Source organism: Sminthopsis crassicaudata, chromosome 2, assembly GCF_048593235.1.
Source record: "Sminthopsis crassicaudata isolate SCR6 chromosome 2, ASM4859323v1, whole genome shotgun sequence".
NCBI classification, from domain to species: domain Eukaryota; kingdom Metazoa; phylum Chordata; class Mammalia; order Dasyuromorphia; family Dasyuridae; genus Sminthopsis; species Sminthopsis crassicaudata.
In genome coordinates, this window is record NC_133618.1 from 230,114,254 (window position 1) to 230,132,202 (window position 17,949).

The window sequence follows — 17,949 nt, forward strand, 5'->3', positions numbered from 1 at the left end:
ATTTTAATTAACTTTTAAAAATATGCTAAACCCAAAAAGGAGTAATTTTCATATACATAGATGAATATAAAAAGAATTCCATGTGAAATTATGAATTTCCATTACAAAGCACTTGATTGTTTAAAACATATTTAATAAATTCTAAATATGCTTGCAATTTGTCCTACTTGTTCATCTTTTCTTCCAAACTTCTTTCTTTTCTCTTCTGTGCATCTCGTAAATGTTTTCAATGGCCTGCTTTCTTAGGCATTGCTAATGCCATCCTCCATCCCTGACCCTTCTCCCCAAATAAAAATAGGATAAAAGAAAAAATTTCTTTGTAGCTTATAAACAATCAAGCAAAATGAATCATATGATGGTTTTTCTAAATATATACACATCTCTCTATATGTGTATATATGTTGCATGTATATATGTATGTAGCAATATCTTTATGTTTATATGAATTAATATTTATTGATTGATGAATTGATATCTATCTACCTAAATATCTATCTATATGGCTGTGTCTATGGATGTAGCTACATCTACATTTATATGTATGTCAATGCCTCAGTCTATTTCTATTAATTATGTTTCTTTAGTGACCATCACCCATTTGGCAGCAGGTAGATTAACATGCTTCATTATAGGTCTTGGGATGCATGAATTTTCGAGTGTCCTAAAAATTTGCAACCATACTATCAGAAATGTACATTCTACAGAGGCTCTAGCATCAAAGCTAGGTCCAAACCCCTTATGCCATGGAGATGGGGGACTTGATTCATAACTGTGACTGGTTAGATTTGCTTCAATGTTAAGATAAAATGACATGCTCCATTGTAATTTAGGAGTTAACAGAAGCAGATTTAAGCAGCTATAGTATAGAAAGGTTACTCACCATATACACTAAAGTACTTAGCTTGTGTAGATTTTTTACCACTGAAATACAAGATTTAGAATTAGAAGGGAATTTAGTGACAATAGAATCAAAAACTCTGGTGCTTAGAAGGACCTTGACAGGAAACTGATGTCTAGAAGCGGGAAATAACATGTTTAAGGTTACTCATATCTATGTGTTTTAAATCTTAAAAAGTCAAATTGTGTTACATGTAAAATAAACTAGAAATATGAATTATTCTCCCAAGAATTATCTGCTCATCTATTCCTCTTTTTATTTCTATCTCTATATCTCTATCTTTATCTGTCTCTGTCTTCTTGTGTTTGTCTATCTGCCTATCTATCTGTTTTTCTGTCTCTCTCTCTGAATGTATCTCCCTCTTTCTCCCTCTCTCTCCTCTCTTTCTCTCTTCCTTCTTCCCTTCTCCTCTCCTTAAACCCAGAAGAACAAGCCCCATTCCTTCCTTTTGGGACACAGCAGAAAGGACTGTCAACAATTCTGGACCAAAGTTTTCTACTTGTGAATCCCCGCCCCTAAAGAGAAAAGATAATTACTGATGCAATTCTATGGAGATTGCATACACTGAGGTGGATATAAATGCCAGGCCCTTGCACCAGTTACCCAGTGGCTCCTGTTTTCACTATGAAGCCCAGAAGCCTTTTCTTGTTCATGCTACTAGGAATCCTTATGTCCCTGCCTTCAACTAGGACACGATATGAAAAAACAGGTGAGGTCAGGGCCCTGAGTAGTCTGTGGGATGGATAATGGGAAAGTCCCTCTGTCCCACCAAGGCTGAGCTTTCTAGAATAGGAGGTTTGGGCTCTCTGGACAAAGACAAAGCTTCCTAGATTCTCCAAGACTTTTTCTGACCCTCCCCATGGCTCACTCCCATCTGGGGCTGCTGTTTGAGAAACGTCTAAGCTTTTAGGATTCCATGTTTCATTGCCATGCTCTAGGTATCTCAATCTCATTCTCTATCTAATCCTATAGTTTATTATTGCTCTCAATCATTCTTTATTGCTACCTTTTTTTTGTCTTGGTATAACATAGTCTCTTTCTCCATTACTCTATCTCTCTATCTCATTCTCTGCCTCTTTCTCTGCCCCCATTTCTATTGCTATTGACATTCTGTCATTGACTGTGGGAGGCAGCATGTTCTAGCAGGGTTTATTGTTCTTTGAGTCAGGACATCAGGATTCAAAACATGTTTGCACCACTTAGTTAAGTAAATCACAAAAAAGCCTATTCTGCTCTTGAATCTTGTCTTCATTTATAAAATGATATAATGCTTTCACTGTCCACCCTTGAGGAGGGAAATCAAAGGTCAAATGGCAAGGGGGTCAAAAAGGAACTAGATTTCCAAGGAGGAATGAAAGGAGGGCTGTATGTGTCAATTCTCCAGATGATGTCTGTGTCAGGTTTCCTGGAACTAGAGGGAAATGTTATAAGGTCTACTAGCCCAGCAGGGCAGGAGCTAAGTGCCTCAAATCAAGCCTGGATTAGGAAGGAAGGGAATTGCTAAAAAGTCTTTTCATGTTCTTGTCCTCATCATATCTAGTAAAGGAAGGAGTATGTGGACATTTTATAAAGGAGTGTTATTGGGTCAAGAATCCACAGAAGTGTAAGAATGATGCAACATGCCCTGATATTTTGAAGTGCTGTCGGGGCTTTTGTGGAAAGATCTGCTCAACTCCATGGACAGGTATGGAAGCCTCTCATTATGCCTTTTTCTTTGCTTTACTGTTTCCCTTAATTATTTGATCCTTGCCAAAGGTATAAAACAGGACAGGGCTTGAGAGAAGTTTTTGTTTTCATTGTCCCTTCCTGTCTATATCTCTCTCCTCCCACCTTCAATAATCAAGCCCTGTATTCGAAACCTGAGTCTGTCTAATGGAGATTTTTTTAGTCTGGGCATCTTAGCCCTGGGATTTATTCCAGCTTCTCTGATTCAGATGCCTTGACTTAAGTATGGTACGGAGGAGCAGAATTGGAGTTAGGCCTTTGCCAAGGTTGGGTTTTGGTATTGGGGTCCTAATGTCACCCCACCAACTTGTCCACATTTTGTCCTTATTAGCAGGGAGGGATAGCTGTTTTTCTTCATTTCTTTATGTCTCTACGTCTATATCTTTGACTTTCTGTCCCTATTTCATTTTGCATCATTCTCTCATTCCTTTGTTTCTGTCTCATATTTCTCCCTGTATTTCTCCCTTTATAGTCCATTCATGTCTTTCCTAGACAATGTTCCTGATAGGAGCTGTGGTGTGACTTATACCCCTGAGAGTGACTCCTCTTTGTGTAGTGACAGAGTGGGTTCAGTTCCTCTTCTACCAGGACCTCTTCCCTCCCTGAATTCCCAGGCATGAAAGTCACAGCATTTGGAATGGGGGTGAATCTTACACCTCATCATTTTGTTTAATCTTGTCATGCTACAGAAGAGGGAAAAGAAAACAACATTGAAATGACTGGTCCAAATCAAAGTGTTCCAATTCAATATGTATTAGAACTGTGCCTTCACCCTTGGGGACAGTAGGAGGGCCCTGTCTTCTTTCCTAGGAGTCCAGGCTCCTCTTCACTGGCAGATCTAAAAAATCAGGCCACTGTGTCATCACCCCTTTGGGCTCCTTCCCCAGAAGCCAACACAGCAGGGACCTGCCTCACATCTTCTTTCTGTTGTTTTCATGCTGAAGTCAAATGGTGTCATCCACAGTGCCCAAAGAGGCAAAACTGTTACTATTACTATGGTTCCAGGTGTGTGAGGCTTGAGGAAACTAAAGACTAAAATGAAAGCTGGAAAAAGCAGGGAAGGGAAAAAATGAAGGGGGGCTAGAGAATCCAGTGGGTAAGCTGAAAGAATGAAAGTAGAGAAGGTCAGATGAATCCCAAGGTGGAGGAGAAGAAAGAGGAGGCAGGGGAGGCTTCACAGAATGGTAAAAAGAAAGACTGAGGTTGGAGAGACATCTAGGACTGGGAAGACCAAGTAGAAAAAGAGAGACCAAAACTCAAGGTGATATTTCAACTCCAATATTTGGTTTTGGTCTTGGTCTTGGTCTGCCTGGAATCAAGAAGGAGGGATGTGGAGCAAGTCCCCTGGATGCCAGGGGAAAGGCTCCTCTAATTTGTTCAGCTTTTCTTCTTATATTTCCACAAAACAATTGCCCAGAACTCAGGGCATGGGTAAGGTAAACCCTAAAAACCATTATAAGTATAATGGACAATGTGTGGGCCCCTTGAAGTCATAGTGATAGATTTATGATAAGATCTGCTAGTCCCCAGGAGTTAGAGAATCTTTTTCCCTCCCCATTGAACTTTCCTTGTCTCCTTATAGGTTTCTCTCCTGATCACCCTTTCACTCATGCTTTTGGCAAGGCAAAGTGGTGATCTTATACCAGCACCCTTGTCCCAAGCAAAAGACAAGATCACCTCCTTCTCCTGGTTGATTTCAGAATGTTGAGAGAAGTGATGTGTTGAGGTGGAAGAGACTTTGAGTTTGGAGGCAGAAGACTTGAGTCTGATCCTATAGCTTAGCCCATCCATTTACATTGTTGGAAAAATAGAGAAGAATAAGGGTGTCTTCCCCAAGAATTTTGTAGGTTCTATGACTATTCCAAAAGTTTATTATTCAAAAATTGCTATTATAAATAACATTTCTTCTTTCATCAAAGAATCCAGGTAAAATGTGATTTTCTTCCCTGAATCTTTAACTGTTAACATTCTAATCATATGACTCATTGATTTTACACATACCTTTTAGATAAATAAGATGTAAGAATTGAGAGAGCAGGAGCTGGGTTTTAGGAAAAAGTTACTTTATATCTTGAGCAACAGGTTTTAGGAAAAAAATATTTTATACCTTGAAATGATCATTTGGCTTTCTTTCTTTAGAATGATTACTGCTCCTGAGCTGAGGCTGTTGGACCTACATATCTGGATTCCATTACAACTATGTTCTTTTCCTCTACTATTCCCAGGCCTTTGACTAAGATGCTGAAATATCTGCAGTTGTGAACTCCTCATAGGTTGGAGAGTCTTGTCTCCTCCTCCTTTATATAACTTATTCTGTAGTAGAGACTCAATGAATTTTGCTCCTGTAACTCATGTAAAAACTTTTAGTGAAACATTAAACCCTGGCATGTGAGAGAAACTTCTGCATACTACACTATCCTTATGAATGAACTATATGACTTCTCTGTCTTATTGGATCATGAACTCTTCTATGATGAGAGTGGGAATATATATGTTTAACAGATATATAGGGAATGAAGAGATGAATATATGATGGTATGGACAAGGCAGATTGTGCTCAGATGTTAAATTTTTACTATAACTCCTGTTATCTAGACCTTCACCTCACTCCTACCCAGTTCTGTTATTTCATTGAACAGTGTGGGACACCATAGGATTAGGTCTAAAAAAAGGTCTTAGAGATTGACTAGTCTGGCCTTTTCATTTTAAAGATGAGATGAAGAAGAAGAAACTACCCCATAGTCACTTGAGTTCTAAATAGTCTGAGAAGATTCAAGCTAAGTTTCTTTTTCTTTTATTTTTTGGCTGAGGCAATTGGGGTTAAGTGACTTGCCAAAGGTCAAACAGCTAGGAAGTGTGAAGTGTTAAATGTCTGAGACGAGATTTGAACTTGGGTCCTCATGACTTCAGAATTGATGTTTTATCCACTGTGCCACCTAGCTGCCTCCAAGTTAAGTTTCTTTTACTCCAGATCTTATCTTTTTTTGCCTTAATACCATGCAGCCTCTTAAAAAAATCCACCTGTTGAGTCAATCCTGAAATGCAGCTGTGATCTTGTATCACTGGTCCCACCTTCCTATGCCTGTTATTCCCAATGCATCTGAAGCCTGAAATCTGGGGGTTTTCTGGCTAGGTGTTTCCTAGGTGCCTTTATCACTTTCAACAACTACAACATACTGCAAAATTCAGAAAATATGTAATATTCCCCATAAGGGAAAGTAAGAATACTTCTTCATGACACCACAACCTTTCCAGTTTTGTCATTATCTGTTCCTATGAGTAAATCACTTCTTTTCTATGAGCTTCAGTTTCTCTTCTATTTGATGATGTTAATGATACCATTTCTCATAATGCCATTCTCACAGGCCAACAGTTAGGATGGAATAAGGCAATGAAAGGGAAACATCTATAAAAAATATAAAATCTTCATGAAATGCTTACATAATTAGAACATATTTACAAAGGCATCATCAACCAACTCTAAATTTCATTTGTTGGGTCAATTAAGTCTTCAAAATTTCTTCCTTCTGTCATTGTTTTTACTGCAGTGATGCCTCCAGAAAATGACATTTGAGGCAATGAAAGTGAACCTATCAATTTATTCATTGTATTATTTCATAGAACTCATCATCATTAGCTTTTTTCTCATTACTAGTCATCAAGTAATAACTAAAACTAAGAAGCTTTGACTCAATGTAATATGTTTAAACCTACTAAGGATATGCTTTTAGGTGGCACTACCAAGCTCACAGTTGTACATATTGATTATTAATTATCTCTATGGGAGTTACAAATAGCTCTCACTTCCATAATGACCAACATAGTATTAGTATTCTGAGTGTCATGAGAGATAAAAAACAATCCTTCATATTAGCATTCCTGATTGGCAGAATGTACTAATTTCATAATCATCTAGTATTGCTACTCATTTTTGAAAAGCAACATCCAACTTGAGATGCATCAAAATATATTTTAGTGGGTTGTCATCTGTTACCACTTAAAATTTTGCTTTATATATGTAATCTTGGAACTCAATGTGAGTTGTAAATCAAAAAATTCTAGTTTATGTATAGAATGTCATATTTAATAACTAGAAAGTACTCTATTATCTAATGTCAACTCTTTCTTAAAAATTATCATCACTTTCCAAATATAAAATCTCTTTAAAACCAGTACTTATTTATAATATCAAGGGTTCATTTGAGTCAACATAGGCCAAAACAGTTATTTTTTTAAAAGGCACTTTGCAAAAATTTTCAGAGTTTGTTCATACAAATTCTTCTTTTGCATCTATCTGTTAGATAGAAACCAGAGGTTTAATAATAGCAATATAACACTGGATGGATTTAAAAATTGTAGCCTGTGAATTCTAGGAAAGTTCCAATCCATGTAAATTCTGAGGAGCAATTCTATCTTCCTTGCATCAGTGCTCACTCCTTGCTGACAAATTATGTGACTTACCTATTTAAAAGAGATCTATGAAAGTTGCATTTGCAATTGTTTATTTCAGTTCAGTTTAATTTAATGATTTCTTCCCTCTTTCCTCATGTTGTTCTGATATTTTCCCAAATATTACCTAGATATAACAATGTTTTAAGGAATTGTCACCAAATAATTTTCTCCATCATTCACTGAAAAATGGCCAGTGCTTGAGATATTTCAAATTCACAAGATACTGCTGAATTTATAGATGTTTTCTTTTTGTCTTCTTCAGTCATTGAAATTTGAATAATTACTGCATATTGAACTTCCAAAAACAGAAAATCATTGACTATCTAACAAACAGACCACTCTTTATTATGTCAAGAATTGACAGACAAATGAATTTTTTGTAGCTGTGGAGATTAGCTCCATAGAAACAACAAGTGGGACTATCTGGGTTTGACTGGAGCCTCAGCAGAAACCACAGAAACTTTTACCTCCCAGACAGTGTGTGGAATCAGGGTTTGGAGTCAGAGAAGGCTGAGATGGAACCTTGACTGATTAGGAACAGTAGGCCTAGTTGTGATGCAGAGACATGGCCCTGGGTAAGAAGGAACCAGCATCCCTGGTTCAGAAGCAGTGGGGCAGGGATGCTGCTGACTGTGGACACTTGAAGGATAGTGGAGATTTTGTTTGGAATTCCATGTTAAAGGGGTGAACTGAGGTGAAACTAGAAGTACCATCCCCTCATCCCACGATTAGATGTACTTTCCCTAATGCTTCTAACAAAAAAAAATAAAATAAAATTTAAAAAGAACCATCAAAGAAGAAAAACTCAATCATAGAAACTTACTATGGAAATAGAGAAAATTGGGGTATATCTGCAGAGGAGGACACTGAAATATAAAAGCTTCTTCTACACCAAATACTGATATTAAATAATTCCCTGCCCAGAGATAATTTGTCAAAGAACTGAAAAAAGAATTTAAAAATTAAATGAGACATTGAAGAAAAACAAAAAAACCAAATTAAATTAAAACCATTTAAGAAGAACTGCCATACTGGCAATCAAAAGAACTAGGCTTGCAGCCAAAAAAGAAAAAAAAAAAAGGCATTCAAAGAACTTGCAGATTTTCAAGACTTTCTTTCAATCAATCCTGAATTCAATAGAATATTTAACATATAAGAGGCAACATCAAAGATCAATCAAGGAACTTAACATGGATGGATTATCTCTCTTTTTTACTTAGAAACATATGCAATATATTTAAGATTGACATCAGCAATTGGGTAACTCAAAAAAGATTGGGGCAGCTTTGAGTATGATCTGATACAAATGAGGTGCAGAGGAAGAACAGACACAAAGGCATTAGAAGGGAGAGGAGGACTTGTAGTTCTGAAAACCTACTTACATTAGGAATGGGTTAAATAGACAACATTACATAAATACCATCAAGGGTATAATGTCCTCCAAAATCTATAAAAAAATAATGGGGGAGGAATGGGTGGATGGGGAAAGCAAAGGATGGGAGAAGAAGACAAGGGAGGGATCCATGGGTAGGGGGAGGTTAAGTAATAGAAATTAAGAAGCAGAATTAAAGCAAAGACATATATATATATACATATATATATATATGTATGTGTGTGTGTGTGTTTGAGGATGGCATGTGTGAATATATATGTATTATATTTATATTATGTATACATAAATATGTCCTTGTTTAATTATAGCCTGCTTAGAGGAGGTGTGAAAGATGAAAGAAAAAAAAAAGAATAAAGTAAAAAATGTGCACAGCAGAGAACAAAAGAACAACTTATGAGGAATAAAGAAAAGATGGACACTCGTCAATATAGTTTCTTCAACTATTATATATCCTTTCTTGAAGTGGTCATTTATGATATATTTTGAATCCTTCCTGATGTTCTGCTAGGCACATGACAATGTTCTGTTCAGTCCAGTCTTGTCTTGTCTTGTCTTATTTTTATGGGTTTTTTGGTTATTCTGTTTTTCAAAAATAAAATAAATAAAAATTAAAAAAAAAACAAATGTCTAATTTTATCTAGAAAACAACTTTGAGAACTTGGTTTTATTATTACCCCCATTGTGAGACTGTGGGAGATTCATTAACTCACCTAGATTTATATAGCTAGCAAGTATCTGAAACAAATTTGAATTTAGGCTTTCCTGGGTCTAAAACCAGAACTAAATTTAAAATAAACTAGAATTATTTGCTATTAAGCTGACACATCAAAAATGTTTTGGGGTTCTAAATACATTAAATCTAGCCTATACTTCTTTATTAACATCAAATATTACTTTAATGAATTTGTCTCACTTTAAGATAGCCTAATCATTCAACCCATAAAATTCTAATTTTTAGAATTTAAGGATTTAGAATTTAATCTTAGAATGGAAATGTCTGTCTGGTTATTCATTCAAAGGCCAGAACATAATTGTTACTTGGGACCCTCTCACTAAAATAATGGTACATTTTATCTCTCCTCTGGTCTCTTACTCAAGCACAAAGTTCCATGTGTACAGGTGGAATGGACTCACATACCACAGGAACTGATAGTAAAAGAGTTGTATTTATAGGTTGAGGCAACCTTTCTCTTTGGATTCAATTATCTTTGCTGAAACTTGTGTTTTATTTATCTTCTCTTACATCATTTGGCATTCTACTTTCCATTGTATACTTCTTCCTAATGCCCATCCAAACCATAAGTAGAACAAAAATAATACTGTTATCCCTTTGTTTGTATTGAATTGCTATTAATGTGACACCCAATGGTCTGACATCTTTCTTTGATATATTGTAAAGTTATTTCTCTCAAATCTGAGCAATCATAAGTCTCCTACTAGAAGTCACTCATACACTGAAGTTTTCAAGTTAGATAAATTCGAATTTCACAAGTTAATGTAATTTTTGTAATTTGGAAAAAAAAAAACTTTTATATAGTCTGATATTTTCACAGGTCATCAAAACATGTCATCGTTTGTTCATAATCCCAAACTAGATATCCTTGTAATTCAAAGCACTTGTATCATTCTAATGATATCTATTTCTTCAAGTTTTTGTGCTTCTCTCAGTCTGTTGACTATCAACCCCAGTTACAATTTCAGAAGATACAGTTTTTATGGAGTAAGATATTATATAAAGTTAGCATAGGCTTGTTAAAGTATTACACCAACAACAAATTGCCTTACAAACTCCTGTTTTATCTTAATACTTCATATGATTCTACTCACTATTCTTTTAAGATTGGGCAGTTTTGTGTCCATCTCCCATGTTATGCAATCAATTCCAAAGTTTTTAATAGAGACCTTGAACGTGTCCTTGTATTACTTTTTCTGATCATGTTGTAAGTATTTGCTCTGTGTGAGTTCTCCTTTTAGGCAAGCATAAATTTAGCACATTGGTCAGTACATTGACGTTGAGTTCTTTGCAGGATTGATGAATTCTTGGTAATTTAGTTCAAGAAAAGACACAATCTTATCCTGTCAGAAAATCTTTCAAATCTTCCTAAGACAATTCAAATGGAAACTATTTAGTTTCCTGGAATGATGTGTTCACAGGCACACAACAAGGTCAGCACAACAGCTCTATAGATCTTTAGTTTGGTAATAAACCTAATACTTTTTCTCTTCCACACTATCGTTTGGAATATCCCAAACACTAATGCTTATATATATCCCTGGAAAATATACTGCCAAAGTAATGAACATTTTCACAGCATTCAGAACCTCCCTATTTGCTGTACCTGATCGTTCTATGTATGGATAGTGTGGTACTGACAGAGTACCTGTGTTTTCTTGGTATTAATTGTTAGGCCAAAATTATCACAGACAGCAGAAAATCAATCCATATGTTGTATGAGCAGTAATGCAATAATCATAGAAGCCTGAAAAGCATCACATGAAGGTCTAAATTATATTCAGAGCATATTATATGCAAATGTCACAGCATACTTACCATAGCACACAACCATAAATAAATAATGGTAAAAAAACATATATGATTGTTTTAGCCTGAATAATAACAGAAGAATAATTGTTAAATAAGTATATACATAAATAAACAAAAGTTATATATAGCAAAAATAATCTAAATGCATCTCTGGTACATGCACAATTCTGGCAAAGGATTAAGTAAACATGAAAAACAAAATGATAAAATAGAATATATGTCCACAAACATTCATAATTAACAATACATTAATGAATACATGAAATTGTATACATGGCATCTGTTACAAAGGTAAATCTTAGTACTGTTTTCTGGCATATGGATAACTCTTGATTTTCTCCTGAAAAGGATAAAGTGAGGGGGTAGGGAAGAATGGGGGAGGAAAGATAAGATAACTGAGACAAACTAAAAAGAGAGACCGAGAAAGAAAATAAGTAAAAATAAGAGAGAAAAACTCGCAAATAGTAATTTTAACTTGAACATGAAGAGATGTTTATTGCAGTTTTCTTTGCAGTGGCAAAGAACTAGAAATTTCAGCAATCTCCATCAATGGGAGAATGGTTGAACAAGTCATGATGTGTGGTTGTGATGGTCTTAGAAAGACGTGGAAAAATTGTACAAAATAGTGGAGTGAAAAGAGAGCAGAATCATAAGAACATTGTAAACAGCAAGAACAACACTATTTTAAGAATGACTTTGAGCAATTAAGTCATTTTTATGATTAAACACATATTAAAAACAAAGGACATAGTGAATTGAAGAGAACCAGGAGAATGTTGTATCCAATAACAGCAATATTTGATGAAAAACTGATATTGAGTTATTCTCAACAATACAATGATCCAAAACAATTCTATAGGACAAATAATGAAGCATTCCATATGCCTTCAGAGAAAGAATTGATATTGATTGAATTCACATTAAAACATGTTTTCAATTTTTTTCTTTTATTCGAGTCTTCTTATTACAAAATGACTCATACAGGAATGTTTTTCATAATTCCACATTCATAACCTATATCTGATTGCTTATCATGTCAGGGAGAGGGGAGAGAAGGGAAGGAGAGAGAAAGATAGAATTTGGAACTCAAAACTTTAAATAAAACTGCTTTTTAAAAATTTGAAGAAAAAATAAAGATCACATGAAGAGACACATTGTATCTGTATCCAGGAAATGCAGTGATAAATAGAAAAAATGTATGAAATGATATTGCACACATATATCGGTTTGTGTCTAATGGTAGCCATTTCTTAGGTGGAGGGAAAGAGGGAAGAGAAAGGAGGAAAAAATGAAATTTACTTTATAACTGTGTCATATATTTGGAAGGAATAGAAAGTTCTACATGCATTTTCATGAGCAATCATTTTTTAAAAATTGTAATATCTTATATAAATGCTTGTTTTGTTTCCCAATTGAAAATTAAATAAATTAAAAAGAAAAAGAAAAGCAATATCCTTTAAATCAGTAAGTATTGATGACTTTTGATTTATTTTTAGTTTATTTGCCCTCTTTCTCAGGCTTAGTTTTCCCTTTTCCTCAACTCCTTGAAGCAGGTTCAAACTTTAGGCCCTTATAAAGTAAGCTTTTTAATCGGAAAATGCTATATGTACAGGCAGAGAATTCCTAAAACAATCTCATTTTGCTAGACTGCTTGATAGTCATAGGCCTTAACTTAATCCAGTAGGATTTCAGATTTAAGAGTTCTCTCACCCTGGATATTTTCCATTATATCCCCATATATCTATGCAATCTAAAAATGCAAATTGTCCTCTAAAAATAGGCTCTATAAAAATTCCTTTATCACTAGTCCCTGAGGGCATTAGTTGACCTGATTAATGGTTAATGGTAAACTGTCAACCATTACTATTAAATCCTTATTTACTCAGAAGCTTTGTACCTCAGAATTGTTTTCTTTTTCAGGTAGTTAATTTTAACAACCCTACAATGGTAATTGGATAAAAGTTAGATAGTACAGAAATTAAATAGATTTTTAAAATAACTTGTTATTAAAAACTGTTTTTCCCTGAACTTGAGCTGATTTTTTGATATGGGCTGCAAGGTATTCTGAGTTTCAGAGGACCTTAGTTGAATAGCCATGTCACTGTGCTCTTTGGGATATTTCTTACCCTAGTAATCACAGAGCTGAAATTCTAGGCAGGAATGGCTTCCAAGTCCTTTCTGAGTTGGTTATCATGTTATGATCTTCATTTGAAGTATCAATTTCTGAGTCATTGCCTGGTTTATACAAACATTCCATGTCTTCAGCCACTTCAAGCTGAGATCACTTGCATAATACCCTGAAAAGGATGCTAATCTCAAGGGATTTTTGCATAAAAAAGGATAGCAGGTAGAGTTGGCTTTGGGGAAGGGAGACCCTCTTGTTTCTTGCGTTGAGAGAGGACAGAGATGAGTTCAGAAGATCCTTCCAAGGAGAAACTCAGAAAGAAATAGAACAACCCTTCAGACATTAGGGACATGTTTGGTGAAGGGAGCAGCTTTCCTTAACTGCATTCCAAAGTTTATTATATATTTTTTAGATTTCTCTCCTAAAAGAATCTAGGATCATAAGTATGTTCTCTTCAAGCAGGAATCATGAGAGCCTTCTCTTGAAGCATGATGGAGTCATACTTGTATCAACACTCTCGGTAGAATTACTTTTATTGCTGCCACATGCTAACTTCATTAGGATTTTTGTTCTGATCTCAGTATCCCTACCATAGTCATTCCTATGAAGTTGAAAGGTTCAAGTATATTTCTGGATTTCAGTCAAGGTTAACATCTAGAAGCAATATCTGCCTTGACAGAACTCTGAACATGGTAGGAAGTCCCTATATTGGGAAATACTTTTCCCACAACACTTTAGCAAATGTGAAAAATTTCTGCTTCTTGAATGTATACCACATATTACTCATATGGTGAGAACATATCTGTCTTCTTGTTGAGCTTTTGTATCAACCAATCTTTCTATTCTTCTGCTACTGGGACAATCACCAAAATCTGATATTTGGGCATCAACTTGTGATGTTCAAGAGCCAATAATCTTGTTTTTTTTTTTTTTTTTTAATTATAGCTTTTTATATACAAAGCATATGCATGGGTAATTTTTCAACTTTGACCCTTGCAAAAAACTTCTGTTTCAACTTTTCCCCTCCTTCCCTACACCCCCTCCCCTGGATGGCAGGTAGTCCCATTCCTGTTAAATATGTTAAAGTATATGTTAAATACAACATATGTATATATTTTTATACAGTTATCTTGTTGCACAAGAAAGATCAGATTTAGAAAGAAGGTAAAAATAACCTGAGAAGAAAAAAAAAAAACAAAAGGCAAGCAAACAGAAAGAAAGGAAATGTTATGTTATACTCCATACTTATTTCCATTTGGTCACAAATTCCTTCCTCCTCCACAAGTCTGAGAGGTAAACTATCCTATGTTCCTTTAATTTATTTATGATCTCGTTCTTTATGCCTAAATCATGAACCCATTTTGATCTTATCTTGTTGTACAGTGTTAAGTGCAGGTCAATACCCAGTTTCTGCCATACTAATTTCCAGTTTTCCCAGTAGTTTTTGTCAAATAGTGAATTCTTATCCCAAAAGTTGGGATCTTTGGGTTTGCCAAACACTAGATTGCTATAGTTATTGACTATTTTATCCTAACCTATTCCACTCATCAACTGGTCTATTTCTTAGACAATACCAAATGATTTTAATGACTGCTGTTTTATAATATAGTTTTAGGTCAGGTACAGCTAGGCCACCTTCATTTCATTTTTGTTTTCATTAGTCCCCTTGAAATTCTTGATCTTTTATTCTTCCATATGAATTTTGTTGTTATTTTTTCCTAGGTCATTAAAATAGTTTCTTTGGGGTCTGATCAGTATAGCACTAAATAAATAGATTAGTTTAGGTAGTATAGTCATCTTTATTATATTCACTCTGCTTTAATATTTTTCCAATTGGTTAGATCTGACTTTATTTGTGTGGAAAGGGTGATTTTCATTTGGCATATAGATTCCCAAATATTTTATGTTATTGAAAGTTATTTTGAATGGAATTTCTCTTTGTATCTCTTGCTGTTGGATTTTGTTGATGATGTATAAAAATGATGAGTATTTATGTGGTTTTATTTTGTATCCTGCAACTTTGCTAAAGTTGTGGATTATTTCTAACAGATTTTTAGTGGAATCTCTGGGGTTCTTTAAGTATACCATCATAAAATCTGCAAAGAGTGATAATTTAGTTTCCTCATTACCTACTCTTATTCCTTTAATCTCTTTCTCAATTCTTATTGCTGAAGCTAGCGTTTCTAATACAATATTGAATAGTAATGGTGATAGTGGGCAGCCTTGTTTCATTCTTGATCTTACTGGGAATGGTTCTGATTTATCCCCATTACATATGATGCTTACTGATGGTTTTAAATAGATGCTCCTGAATATTTTAAGGAAAAGTCTATTTATTCCTATACTCTCAAGTGTTTTTAGTAGGAATGGATTTTGGATTTTATCAAATGCTTTTTCAGCATTTATTGGGCTGATCATATCATTTTGTTAATTTGGTTATTGATAAATTATGCTAATAGTTTTCCTAATATTGAACCAGCCCTTCATTCCTGGTATAAATCCTCCTTGGTGATGGTGTATTATCCTGGGGATGATTTTCTGTAATCTTTTTGCTAATATTTTATTTAAGATTTTAGCATCAATTTTCATTAAGGAGAGTGGTCTATAGTTTTCTTTCTCTGTTTTCAACCTACCTGGTTTAGGCATCAGTATCATGTCTGTGTCATAAAAGGAATTTGGTAGGATCCTTTCAATCCCTATTTTTTCAAATAATTTATATAGCATTGGAATTAATAGTTCTTTAAATGTTTGGTAGAATTTACATGTAAATCCATCTGGTGCTGGGGATTTTTTCTTAGGGAGCTGATTAATAGCTTGTTAATTTCTTTTTCTAAAATGGGACTGTTTAACCAACTTACTTCTTCCTCTGTTAATCTGGGCAAGCTATATTTTTTAAGTTTTCTTCCATTTCATTTAAGTTATGAAATTTATTGACAGAAATGTGGGTAAAGTAACCCTTAATTATTGCTCTAATTTCCTCTTCATTTAGTGATGAGTTCTCCTTTTTTTATTTTTAAGACTAACAATTTGATTTTCGTCTTCCCTTTTTTGAAATCAAATTTACTAAGGATTTATCTATTTTGTTGGTTTCTTCATAAAACCAACTCTTAGTTTTATTTATTAATTCAATAGTTTTTTTTACTTTCAATTTTATTAATCTTTCCTTTTATTTTTATAATTTCAAGTTTAATGTTTGACTGGGAGTTTTTAATTTGTTTCTTTTCTAGCTTTTTTAGTTGCAAGCCCAATTCATTGACCTCGTCTTTTATTTTATGCAAGTTGGTCTCTAGAGAGATAAAATTTCCCCTTATTACCGCTTTGGTTGCATCCCACACATTTTGGTATGACATCTTATTACTGTCATTTTCTTGGGTGAAATTATTAATTATTTCTATGATTTGCTGTTTCACCAATCATTCTTTAGGATGAGATTATTTAGTTTCTAATTATTTTTTGGTCTATTTTCCCCTGGCTTTTCATTGCTTCATGGTCTTAAAAGGATGCATTTACTACTTCTGACTTTCTACATTTGAATTTAAGATTTTTATGTCCTAATATATGGTCAATTTTTGTATAGGTTCCATGAACTGCTGAGAAGGAAGTGTATTCCTTTCTGTTTCCATTTAGTTTTCTCCAAAGATCTATCATATCTAATTTTTCTAGTATTCTCTTTACCTCTTTGACTTCTTTCTTATTTATTTTGTGGTTTGATTTATCTAATTCTGAGAGTGCAATGTTGAGATCTCCCACTATGATAGTTTTACTATTTATTTCTTCTTTCAGCTCTCTTAATTTCTCTTTTAAGAATTTAGATGCTACACCACTTGGGGCATATATATTTAATATTGGTATTTCTTCATTATCTATGTTACCCTTGAGCAAGATATAGTGCCCTTCCTTATCTCTTTTAATTAGCTCAATTTTTGCTTTTGCTTGATCTGAGATGAGTATGGCTACCCCTGTTTTCTGATTTCACCTGCTCCAGCTTTTTACCTGTATTCTGTATGTATCACCCTGCTTCAAGTGTGTTTCCTGTAAACAACATGTTATAGGATTCTGGCTTTTAATCCAGTCTGTTATCCACTTCCACTTTATGGGGGAGTTTACCCCATTCATATTTATGGTTAAAATGACTAATTCTGTATTACTTGCCATCATGTTAACCCCTGCTTATGCTTTTCTCCTTTCCTTCACCCTTATCTCCCCCTCCCCAGTAATAAATTTGTGAGCACCACTTGCCTTTCACAGCCTTCCTTTTTTAGGATCCATCCCACCATATTACAATTCTTCCCCTTTTCTTACCCCCTTTCCTCACAATTTCTGTATTCCCTTCTGTTAGGATTATTACAGATTTTATGGGCCAGAACTTGAGACAAGGTAATCTTCTAGGTTCGAACCTTTAAAGGAGTTCAAATCTTTGAAGGAGTTTACACCTTTAAAGAAGTTCGCTCATTGGTCCTTTAAGGAGCTCCCACAAGCCCAGGGAGTACCCACAAGCCCATTCTCTGGTAGGATATAAGGAGCCAAGATTCAGTGGGGAGAGTTAGTCTGGATTGGGCAAGGAGAGGACTTCCCAGGAGAACTTCAGGGAGATTTGGAGAGCTGGGATTTCAGTAGGGAGATTTGCAAGTCCAGGAAAAACCTGCTCATGGACTTCTGGGAGATTCACAACTGGATTGAATTCTGGGAAACCCACAATCCCATATTCTTGGAGGCAGAGTCTGCTTCATTCTCACGTCTACCTTTGTGCTGGCAAAAGGCTTTGGATTTGGAGCTAGAGGCTGAAGCTGGCTGGAGACATTCTGACAAGA

At 34.8% G+C, this 17,949-nt stretch overlaps 1 long non-coding RNA gene across 1 annotated transcript; it reads left to right on the top strand.

The window, feature by feature from the left end:
- Positions 1-1,455: 1,455 nt before the first annotated feature.
- Positions 1,456-5,021, top strand: LOC141555535 (uncharacterized). The gene is made up of 3 exons (XR_012486245.1): positions 1,456-1,607; positions 2,439-2,582; positions 4,763-5,021. It is a non-coding gene; the product is annotated as an uncharacterized LOC141555535 (long non-coding RNA).
- The last annotated feature ends 12,928 nt before the right edge of the window (positions 5,022-17,949 follow it).